This window comes from Coregonus lavaretus (genome assembly GCF_964263955.1).
Source record: "Coregonus lavaretus genome assembly, chromosome: 21".
Lineage (NCBI taxonomy): Eukaryota > Metazoa > Chordata > Actinopteri > Salmoniformes > Salmonidae > Coregonus > Coregonus lavaretus.
In genome coordinates, this window is record NC_140008.1 from 43,744,657 (window position 1) to 43,757,065 (window position 12,409).

Sequence of the window (12,409 nt, forward strand, 5' to 3'; positions counted from 1 at the left end):
CAACCCGTTCCTGCTCCCCGCACTAAGTTAGTGGTGCGTGTTCCCAGTCCGGCCCGACCCGTTTCTGCCCCTCGCACCAAGCCAGTGGTGCGTCGCCAGCCCGGCCCGGCCTGTTCCTGCCCCTCGCACCAAGCCAGTGGTGCGCGTCGCCAGCCCGGCCCGGCCTGTTCCTGCCCCTCGCAGCAAGCCTGTGGTGCGCGTCGCCAGCCCGGCCCAGTCTGTTCCTGCCCCTCGCACCAAGCCTGTGGTGCGCGTCGCCAGCCCGGCCTGGCCTGTCCTGCCCCTCGCACCAAGCCTGTGGTGCGCGTTGCCAGCCCGGTCCGGCCTGTTCCTGCCCCTCGCACCAAGCCTGTGGTGCGCGTCGCCAGCCCGGCCCGGCCTGTTCCTGCTCCCCACACCAAGCCTGTGGTACACCATCCCAACCATGAAGCATGGAGGTGGAAACATCATTCTTTGGGGATGCTTTTCTGCAAAGAGAACGGACGACTGCACCGTATTGAGGGGAGGATGGATGGGGCCATGTATCACGAGATCTTGGCAACAACCTTCTTCCCTCAGTAAGAGCATTGAAGATGGGTCGTTGCTGGGTCTTCCAGCATGACAACGACCCGAAACACACAGCCAGGGCAACTAAAGAGTGGCTCCGTAAGAAGCATCTCAAGGTCCTGGAGTGGCCTAGCCAGTCTCCAGACCTGAACCCAATAGAAAATCTTTGGAGGGAGCTGAAAGTCCGTATTGCCCAGCGACAGCCCCGAAACCTGAAGGATCTGGAGAAGGTCTGTATGGAGGAGTGGGCCAAAATCCCTGCTGCAGTGTGTGCAAACCTGGTCAAAACCTACAGGAAACGTATGATCTCTGTAATTGCAAACAAAGGTTTCTGTACCAAATATTAAGTTCTGCTTTTCTGATGTATCAAATACTTATGTCATGCAATATAATGCAAATGAATTACTTAAAAATCATACAATGTAATTTTCTGGATTTTTGTTTTAGATTCTGTCTCTCACAGTTGAAGTGTACCTATGATAACAATTACAGACCTCTACATGCTTTGTAAGTAGGAAAACCTGCAAATTCGGCAGTGTATCAAATACTTGTTCTCCCCACTGTATATATATATATATATATATATATATATATATATATTACATATACATATATATATTATTATATATATATTTGCCTGTTTTGCATGTTATTTTGGCATTAATACGTGTAACATATACGTTTTCAAAAATGTTTTTAAAAAATCATTTAGTTAATAAAGCCGCATACAAACATGGTCTCTTTTTTGCTTTCTTGAGGCAGCTCCAAAATGCAGGTGTTTCAGCCTAGCTCATTGCTTTCTGTGGTGGTGGTGGGGCAGCCAGCAGAAAATACCGAGCGCAGGGGTTGGTAATGTTCTCTAGTTGTGCCGTGATTGTCTCAGTGTTCTGTCACTCATGTGGACACTATGTCATCACAAAATCTACAGTGAGAACTTGAAAATTCAAGCCCTTTGGGTGCTTCCACAGATTTACATTAGAAGTGCCCATCCAAGAAGTCTCAAGGTCATTGGCCACAGATAAAATGATGTCAAATCAGGTTATATCTACCGTATCTGTGATTGGATTGTTCATGTCAACATCATACTTCCAAAATCTTAGCTAGCAAGCTAGACAAGCAGTCATCATAATGGATCAAGTCGACAATCTACTGACAAATCCTTTTCAATCCTTGTCATGTGAAGGGAAATTATACATAAAAAATATCGGTGCTCATGGACCATTGGACATAAACATTACACAACAAGTTGGAAATCGCAAATTCAACAATGAGTGGCCTGCAATTCAGTGGAGAGGGTGTGTGGTCCAAGTCTGGGTTTAAGGGTCTCTTTTCCAAGCTTAAAAGGATAAACATTCACATGCAACAGTAGGCCATGTGCATCACCCTATTAATTTGGCCCCTTTCCCCCTCATAACTTAGCCTACTGATCTGACTTGGTGGTGCACATGTAGCCTATAGCCTGTTTTAGAGAAATGTCATCATCGAATATTGTAAGAGCTTTCATTGTCTGCTTATATGCCCCCTTTATTTATCCTACGGTTCTAACTTGGTGTACAGGGAGATAACTGTAAGATCGGCCCATGTTCTGAATTCTGTCGCTTTACATTTCAAAAGTGCTTAACAAGTAGTTATATTTAATACGTCCGTCTTAGCTCGCTCATTAATGTCTTAATCGGAATTACGGATTGCCGCTCATCGTTCCCTTATGCCATAGTTTGTACATCTCAATTGTCTGTAGAAACCACATTTGTTTAAGCAAGTCAGCCATATCAGCTATGTTTTTTTTTTAAAGGCAGTAAATTAGGCTGAATGAACTGTTTCGATGCCAGGCAAGGCTCCTTTGATAGCAATGTGTAGCGGTGGTAAGGATTCACTCCATGGTGCTGAAAAGAAAGCTCTGCTGTTGGGACAGCTTTATGCAGGCCCTAACAGCTTGTGGGCACCGTTTGTCACCGTTATAGTGCAATTAATGTATTCTTTAGTGTTGTGTAGTGGCTTTGCTGGCATGCATCTAAAGAATGTTTGGGGAGTTTGCCCCACCAAGATTTACATGCTAAAATCTCCACAGCTAAATACATAGTTATTGTATACATTACATATATAGAGCGTTTGAGAATGTGGGCTGAGCAGACAACAGAGAACTCACAAAAAAAGAAAGTAAAGTACTTCTTTGTACTTTGATGCGCTATGCCTTTTTAGGGCTTTTAAGCTCCAGCTCCTCTCCTAATGTACCAAAAGTCTGTGGATTATGTCACTGTACATACATTTGAGGAAGACTGCCACTTAAGTGCTGTGGTCAGTTTGTATTACCTTGTATTAAATTAAGGTATAGTGGCTGGAGGGGGTCTACTTGGGGAAAGTGGGTCCAACAAGAGACTGAAGTGAGATGAGTGGCCCCACACATACTTCAGAGAAGTGTCTGATGCCCTCTCAGTCACCCCGTACCAATCCCTCGGATAGAGTCCCTCTCCACTCTCACCAATAACCACTATTGAATCTTTTTTTTTTTTTTTTTTTTTGCTCCTGAACTCCTTCTACTCTCAACCTCTCCAATCATTTTCATGATGTCCATCCGGTTTGCTTCTATATGCCATATCTTTCTAACTGTGCTCCTTCACAAAAGCTCCCAACCTACAATCCAAACACTTATTATGGACACAGCGTGCCTACATTATTAGTTATCTTGTTATTGTTTGTTGTTATTAGTTATTAGTCCCGTCCTTCAACTCCATTCAATACCTCACATCTATCTCTTAACACCATCCATATAGGATTTATATTTGCCATATATATTTCAACCGTACTGTGATGTTTTACAAAAGTTCTGAACCTTTCTATTCTCATTGCTTCTACAGAACATTTTTGCTAAAAGTATTATTATATTATTGATCGATTGACTATGACTTTTCAGATCACCCAATAATGCTATCTGCAAGGTTAGCTCCAGGTAAATATTGCAATCCTTTAGCCATTCCTGGACCTGTGTCCAAAAACAAGCTACAAATGGACAGAACCAAAACAAATGATCTAATGATTCTGTCTCTTCACAGAAAAATCTGCAGAGCTGGGAAGATTGTATCCCCCATGTAAATAACATTCTATTGGTAGCAAGAATTGTGTATAATAATTTAAATTGAAAGATTCACATTTTTGAATCCGGTGTCGTTTTGCGTGTCAGTTCATAAACACTATGCCATGGGATCGGTAAGTCAAAAATCTCTTACCAACTATTTTGCAATCTATATGGGACGGCTGTCAATCCTTTGGTCCTTAAGTGAAACTGATATACTTTTTTATTTATCACAGTTTTCCTTAACCAATTATGTTCTTTAATGCAAGGCAGACAGACAAGTTCCTTACTTTCTCCCCCTTCCACATTCCTCTTCCACTTTTGCGGTAAGGCTGCAATTATTTGGTTGTAATTTTGGGTAGGGCTGACATTTCCATATGTGTTTGTTAGCGGCATGTGCAACATAACTCCACCAGTCCTACGGATGATATCATTTACGAAGATTATACCTTTTTTAAACATTCTGTCAAAAAATAAAGGTTTTTTGTCAATTAGTATATTTGAATTTAACCACAATATTTGTTGCATTATTTGTTCTATCGTTTCTGGAGGATTAAATTGAAATTGCAACCAACTTTCTATGGCTTGTTTTAGAAATAGTGATATTTGGGAGATGATTTCCTTTTCAAATAACTGAAAATGAGTTGTTGTAATCTGAATAAAGGGAAAAAGGCTTTTCTTGAACATTGGGTGAGACAATCTTACTAATTTGTTTGAGAACCAGTTCGGATTTAAGTATAACTTTTGTATGACTGAAGCTTTTAGTGATAGATCTAATGCTTTAATATTTAATAATTTCTGTCCTCCGAATTCATATTCATTATATAAATAGGCCCTTTTAATTTTGCCTGGCTTGCCGTTCCAAATAAAATTGAATATTTTTTTCTCATATAATTTAAAAAACTGTTCGCTAGGCGTAGGCAAGACCATAAGCAAATAAGTAAACTGGGATAATACTAAAGACTTAATCAGGGTGATTTTTCCACAAATTGACAGGTATTTTCCTTTCCATGGTAGTAAGATCTTATCTATTTTTGCTAACTTTCTCTTAAAATGTATTGAAGTGAGATCATTTATTTCCTTTGGGATATGTATTCCGAGTATATCCACATCACCATCAGACCATTTTATTGGTAAACTATATTGGTAATGTAAAAGTTTTTTTTTTTTTGTGATCCAATACGTAATATAGTACATTTGTCATAATTTGGTTGTAATCCAGAGAGGTTAGAAAATATATGTATATCCTCTATGAGGCTGTGGAGGGATTCTAGTTGTGGATTTAAAAGAAAACATGAATCATCAGCATACAATGACACCTTTATTTTTAAGCCCTGGATTTCTAATCCTCTGATATTATTATTGGATCTGATTTTAATAGCTAACATCTCGATGGCCAAAATAAATAGATTGGAGTGGACAGCCTTGTTTCACTCCTCTTGACAGTCTAAAACTTTCTGAGAAATAGCCATTATTTACTATTTTACACCTAGGGTTACTATACATGATTTTGACCCATTTTATAAGAGATTTTCCAAAATTGAAATGCTCCAGGCATTTATATATAAACCCCAGTGGTACTTTATTAAATGTCTTTTCGAAGTCTGCTATGAATAGCAGGCCTGGTTTCCCATATTTTCCAAAGTGTTCTATTGTTTCCAATACTTGCCTTATATTATCTCCAATGTATCTTCCATGTAAAAAACCTGTCTGATTAGAATGAATAATATCCTACAATGCCTTTTTATTTCTATGAGCTATACATTTTGCTAGAATTTTAGCATCACAACATTGAAGTGTAAGGGGCCTCCAATTTTTTAAATGGACTGGATCTTTATATTTTCCACTTGTGTCCTGTTTCAGTAATAATGAGATCAGACCTTCTTCTTGAGTGTCAGATAATCTTCCATTTACACAAGAGTGGTTAAAACATGCTAATAACGGTCCTCTTAGTATATCAAAAAAGGTTTGGTATACCTCGACTGGTATGCCATCCAACCCTGGAGTTGCATCCAGAAGTTCCTCCTCTGTAATTTCACTTTCACATGAGTCTTTCTGTATGGCTGTTAATTTGACATTATCAATAGAAAAAAAACCTCTACAATTAGCTTCAGTTAGAGGAGATGGAGGCGACTGAAAATAAAACATATGCTTAAAGTATTTTGTTTCCTCCTTCAAAATATCATTTGGTGAATCATGGGTGACTCCGTCAATTGTAACCAGTTTCATTAAGTTCTTTTTGGTAGCATTCTTATGTGAAGGTTAAAAAATATTTTTTTGCATTTTTCCCCATATTCCATCCAGTTTGCTTTATTTTTATAATATATTACACTTGATCTTTCTTGAATAAGTTTCTCCATTTATTTTTCTTTTTCCTCTAATTTATTCTGAGCCTCTATGTTACAGTTTTTATTGCCATCTATCTGTTCTGTTAGACTTTCTATTTCTTTTGTTAGTATAAACTCTTTTGACCTAAATTGCTTTTGTTTTCGAGATGAGTACTGAATTGCATGGCCTCTAAAGGCACATTTAAAGGTGTCCCATACAATAAGGGGATTTGCTGTACCTATGTTATGTCGGAAAAAGTCAGTTATAAATTCCTTTGTTCTAATTATAAATAAATTATCATCCAATAGGCTTTGATTACATTTCCAATACCCTCACCCACGTGGAAATTCAGTAAGAGTAATGTATATGCCAATTATATGATGGTCCGTCCGTATTCTGTCCCCTATCAACACTTTTTTTTACTTTTGGTGCCAACGAGAATGAGATAAGAAAGATGTCAAGACGACTAGCTTGATTCAGTCTCCGCCATGTATATCTCACTAGATCAGTATATTTAAGCCTCCATATATCTACTAGTTCTAATGTATCCATGACATTCACCATTTCCTTAAGAGCATGTGGGTGATTGTTTGTGGTGTGATTTCCTTTACGGTCCATTGAGCTATTTAAAACAGTATTATAATCCCTCACCATAATAATATTGTCTTGAATTGCTTGCAGGGTTGATCATTTATTATATATATTGTCAAAGAATTGTGGATCATCATTATTTGGTCCGTAAAGGTTAATGAGCCATATCTGTTTATGGTCCAATAACATATCTAAAATAATCCATCTACCTTGCGTATCTATTTGGACTATTTGCACATTCGGATCGAAATTACTATTAAGTAATATCATCACCCCTTTTGAATTTCTTTGCCCATGGGAGAAGTATATTTCCCCCCCCATTCCTTTTTCCACGCAACTTCATCTCGAATTGTTGAATGAGTTTCCTGTATACAATAGATATTATATTCCTTCTCTTTGAGCCATGTAAATATTGTTATTCTTTTGTTATTATCAGCTAAACCATTACAATTATAACTGGCTATACTTATTTCACCATACACCATAATGATATACAAGTTTCAAGTCTATTTATCATTATATATATTTGTAAATTTACCAATAAAAAATACCGTAATACCACTATTGAATCTTAGCTATGATGACAAACAAGGAATAATAATGACTTGACATCCTCTCCTAATCTGTCCAGAACTCTTATAACATTTTACAGCAGGTTTGCAAGTCACAAAAATAAATACAATTACATTGTAGTATAGTTAAATTATCCCTTCTCTCTCTCTCTCTCCGAAGCCAAACCCATCCCTCTCCACTTCCCCTTTCCCAGTTTTCTCCCACCCTTGCCCACCCAAGCCAAGCTTGTCCCAACTTCCTATCCTTGCCCACCCAAGCTAAGCTTGTTCCTACCTGTCCTCCTTGCCCACCCTTAACCACCCAAGCCAAGCTTGTCCCAACCTACCATCTTTTCCCACCCTCCCTAACTCTCAGATACACTTACACCCATCCATCCATCAACCACACATATTCATATTCACCATCCCTCACTCTTCCCTCACACTCCCATTCATATACACAAACACACACACACACACACACACACACACACACACAAACACACACACACACAAACACACACACACACACACACACACACACACACACACACACACACACACACACACACACACACACACACACACACACACACACACACACACACACACACACAAACACACACACACACACAAACACACACACACACACACACACACACACACACACACACAGACACACACACACATACAGACCTACATTCCCACAGACACGCACACACACACACACACACACACATCAGTTATTGACATTCGGAAAGTATTCAGACCCCTCCACATTTTGTTACTTTACAGCCTTATTCTAAAATGGATTACATTGTTTCCCCCCCCCCCTAATCAATACTCCATAATGACAAAGCAAAAATTTATTTTTAGATATTTATTTGCAAAAAAACGGAAATAACACATTTACATAAGTATTAAGACTCTTTACTCAGTACTTTGTTGAAGCACCTTTGGCAGCGATTACAGCCTTGAGTCTTCTTTGGTATGACGCTACAAGCTTGGCACACCTGTATTTGGGGAGTTTCTCCCATTCCTTTCTGGACATCCTCTCAAGCTCTGTCAGGTTGGATGGGGAGCGTCACTGCACAGCTTTTTTCAGGTCTCTCCAGAGATGTTCGATCGGGTTCAAGTCCGGGATCTGGCTGGGCCACTCAACGACATTCAGAGACTTGTCCCGAAGCCACTCCTGCCCTGTCTTGGCTGTGTGCTTAGGGTCATTGTCCTGTTGGAAGGTGAACCTTCACCCCAGTCTGAGGTCCTGAGCACTCTGGAGCAGGTTTTCATCAATATTCTGTACTTTGCTCATTCTTTCCCTCGATCCTGACTAGTCTCCCAGACCCTGCCGCTGAAAAACATCGCCACAGCATGATGCTGCCATCACCATGCTTCACCATAGGGATGGTATTGGCCAGGTAATGAGCGGTGCCTGGTTTCCTCCAGACGTAAAACTTGGCATTCAGGCCAAGGAGTTCAAACTTGGTTTCATCAGACCACAGAATCTTGTTTCTCATTGTCTGGGAGTCCTTTAGGTGCCTTTTGGCAAACCTCCAAGCGAGCTCTCATGTGCCTGTTACTGAGGAGTAGCTTCTGTCTTGCCACTCTACCATAAAGGCCTGATTGGTGGAGTGCTGCAGGGATTGTTGTCCTTCTGGATGGTTCTCCCATCTCCACAGAGGAACTCTGTCTGAGTGACCATCGGGTTCTTGGTCAACCATCTCTGCAGCACTCCCCCCTGGGCGGCCAGCTCTTAAGAATGATGGAGGCCACTGTGTTCTTGGGGACCTTCAATGCTGCGGAAATTTTCCCCAGATGTGTGCCTCGACACGTTCCTTTCTCAGAGCTCTACGGACAATTCCTTTGACCTCGTGGCTTGGTTTTTGCTCTGACATGCACTCTCAACTGTGGGACCTTATATAGACAGGTGTGTGCCTTTCGAAATCATGTCCATTCAATTGAATTTATCACAGGTGGACTCCAATCAAGTTGTAGAAATATCTCAAGGATAATCAATGGAACAGGATGCACCAAAGCTCAATTTCGAGTCTCATAGCAAAGGGTCTGAATACTTATGTAAATAAGGTATTTCTGTTTTCGCTTTGTCATTATGGGGTATTGTGTGTAGATTGATGAGGATTTTAGAATAAGGCTGTAATGTAAATGAAGGGGTCTGAATACTTATCAAATGCACTGTACATGCTATATTTCCCCCTTTGAATAGTATTTTCTGTGTCCATGTATTCCATTGGCATCGGCTACTTCTATCTTCATACAGAAGAACAGTTACTTGGGGAAAGTAGAGTATAGTTTGTATTGGGGGAGGTGGAAAGGATATTGTCTCAACTTATGATAAGCTGGTCTTAGCTGTATTAACTGTATGTAGCCTAGTGCACTCATTGTTTTTTTCTGCTTCGTCCTCTTCTCAGAGCAGGGGGCTCTCCTCTTTCAACTGAAAAGGTTTCTTGTAGCTTGATTAGGGCTTCATCGGCACTTGTGAATTCCATCCTTTGCATTCCCTTCTACACCCACAGCACTGCCGGCAAGTGGAGCTGAGACTTGATCCCCTTTTCCTCCAGTGACTGTCTGATAACAATGTATTCCTTGCGTCTCTCTCTCAGCCTAGCAGACAGGTCGTGGACGAATCGAATGGACCAATTTTAGAGGCTTGATTTAAACTTTGTTGTCTGGTTATATAACCACAGTTTCGTCAGTACAAAACGGAGCTACTCACACCCCATCAGTGGTGTAAAGTACTTAAATAAAAAACTTTAATGTACTACTTAAGTCGTTTTTTTGGGGTATCTGTACTTTATTTTACTATTTATATTTTAAACAACTTTTACATCACTACATTCCTAAAGAAAATAAAGTACTTTTTACTCCATACATTTTCCCTGACACCCAAAAGTACTTGTTACATTTTGAATGCTTAGTAGGACAGAAAATGGTCCAATTCACACACTTATCAAGAGAACATCCCTGGTCATCCCTACTGCCTCTGATCTGGCGGGCTCACTAAACACAAATGCTTCGTTTATAAATGATGTCTGAGTGATGGAGCGCGCCCCTGGCTATCCGTAAATAAATAAAAAAACAAGAAAATTGTTCCTACTGGTTTGCTCAATACAAGGAATTTGAAATGATTAATACATTTACTTTGACTTTTGATACTTAAGTATCTTTTAGCAATTATATTTACTTTTGATACTAAAGTATATTTAAAACCAATACTTTTAGACTTTTGGTATTTTACTGGATGACTTTCACATTTTCTATTCAGGTATCTTTACTTTTCCTGAAGTATGACAATGGGGTACTTTTTCCACCACTGCACCCCATGCATCCTATCTGTTCTCATCCCTTACTTTGCCCAATTTCTTTCAAGAGCTCACTAAGTTTGAATGAAGACCTCTAGTGAGGTGAGTTCACAGACACCAGCTTGACCCTTGTCACAGAGTAACAGCCCTGGTGCTCTCTGTCTCTCATTCTTTCTTTTTCTATGATTGTCCTAGGGGTGAGAAGAGCTCAATCAGAACTGAGGAGGATTGTTACGGAGACCCATGAGGAACATCTGATGCTGCACTGACTTCTCTCTTGGATGCTTTCCTGCCCAAACTGTCCCGTTGTGTGTTTCACCTCCTCTGAAACCCCTCAACCAGAATAGAGTTGCCCCTGATAATACACTACATGCCCAAAAGTATGTGGACACCTGCTCGTCGAACGTCTCATTCCAAAACCATGGGCGTTAACATGGAGTTGGTCCCCCCTTTGCTGCTATAATAGCCTCCACTCTTCTGGGAAGGCTTTCCACTAGATGTTGGAACATTGCGGCGGGGACTTGCTTCCATTCAACCACAAGACACTAGTGAGGTCAGGCACTGATGTTAGGCGATTAGGCCTGGCTCGCAGTCTGCGTTCCAATTCATCCCAAATGTGTTCGATGGGGTTGAGGTCAGGGCTCTGTGCAGGCGGCTGCTTGGCCATGGAAACCCAATTCATTAAGCTCCCGACGAACAGTTATTGTGCTGACGTTGCTTCCAGAGGCAGTTTGGAACTCGGTAGTGAGTGGTACAACCGAGGACAGATGATTTTTGCGCGCAACGCGCTACACGCTTCAGCACTCGGCGGTCCCGTTCTGTGAGCTTGTGTGACCTACCACTTCGCGGCTGAGTCATTGTTGCACCTTGTCGTTTCCACTTCACAACAACAGCACATACATACATACATACATACATGCAGATCTAGCAGTGCAGAAATTTGACCAACTGACTTCTTGGAAATGTAGCATCCTATGACGGTGCCACGTTGAAAGTCACTGAGCTCTTCAGTAAGGCCATTCTATTGCCAAAGTTTGTCTATGGAGATGGCATGGCGGTGTGCCCAATTTTATACACATGTCAGCAACGTTAGTGGCTAAAATAGCCAAAACCACTAATTTGAAGTGGTGTCCACATACTTTTGGTCATTTATGTAGATCTAGGGTTGTACCCAATCCCAATTTGAACCCCATCTCCCTCTTTCTTTGTTGCTCTCTCCCCCACACCCCACACACACAGGCACACAATATAGTTTTAAAATTAGTGTTGTAATGATGCTCTTATTTTGTGTTCAAATGTATTGTTTTTCTTACATTTCGATTTCAGTCAGAATTTCGCTGTAAATTTACAGCATTATCCTGGCACCAGAGTTGCCAGATTAATACTGTAATTTTGCTTTACAGCACAGATGCTGTAATATATTTCACAGTACTATTTACCTTACTCTAAAACATTGCTATGTTTTACAGTAGGGAAAATAGAACTGTACAATGTATTACAGAATCTCTGCTGTAAAACAATATTACAGTATTAATCTGGCAACTCTGGTGCCAGTATAATGCTGTACATTTACAAGGAAAAGTTTTACAGTGTAGAATTCGGGGTGGAGTAAGTGGGAAGGCCTCCTGTATCTCAGTTGGTAGAGCATGGCGCTTGCAACGCCAGGGTTGTGTGTTCGATTCCCACGGGGGGCCAGTATGAAAAATGTATGCACTCACTAAATGTAAGTCGCTCTGGATAAGAGCGTCTGCTAAAACGTAAAATGTTCTTCACCTTTGGGAGGGCTCTGCCCAGGTAGAGAGACGATAGCTCTTGCTGTTGTTGCCCCAGGATTTTTCTGCAAGTATTTTCTTAAAAATAGCATCAGTACACTGATCCCAAGACAGGTTGTTGTCAATGACTAGCCCAACGTATTTATACTCCAATATTTTGATGGCCTCACCTTTTATCAGTGATGGTGTGTGCATGGTAGTGTTCCTTCGAAAGTTAACCACCCTATCCCT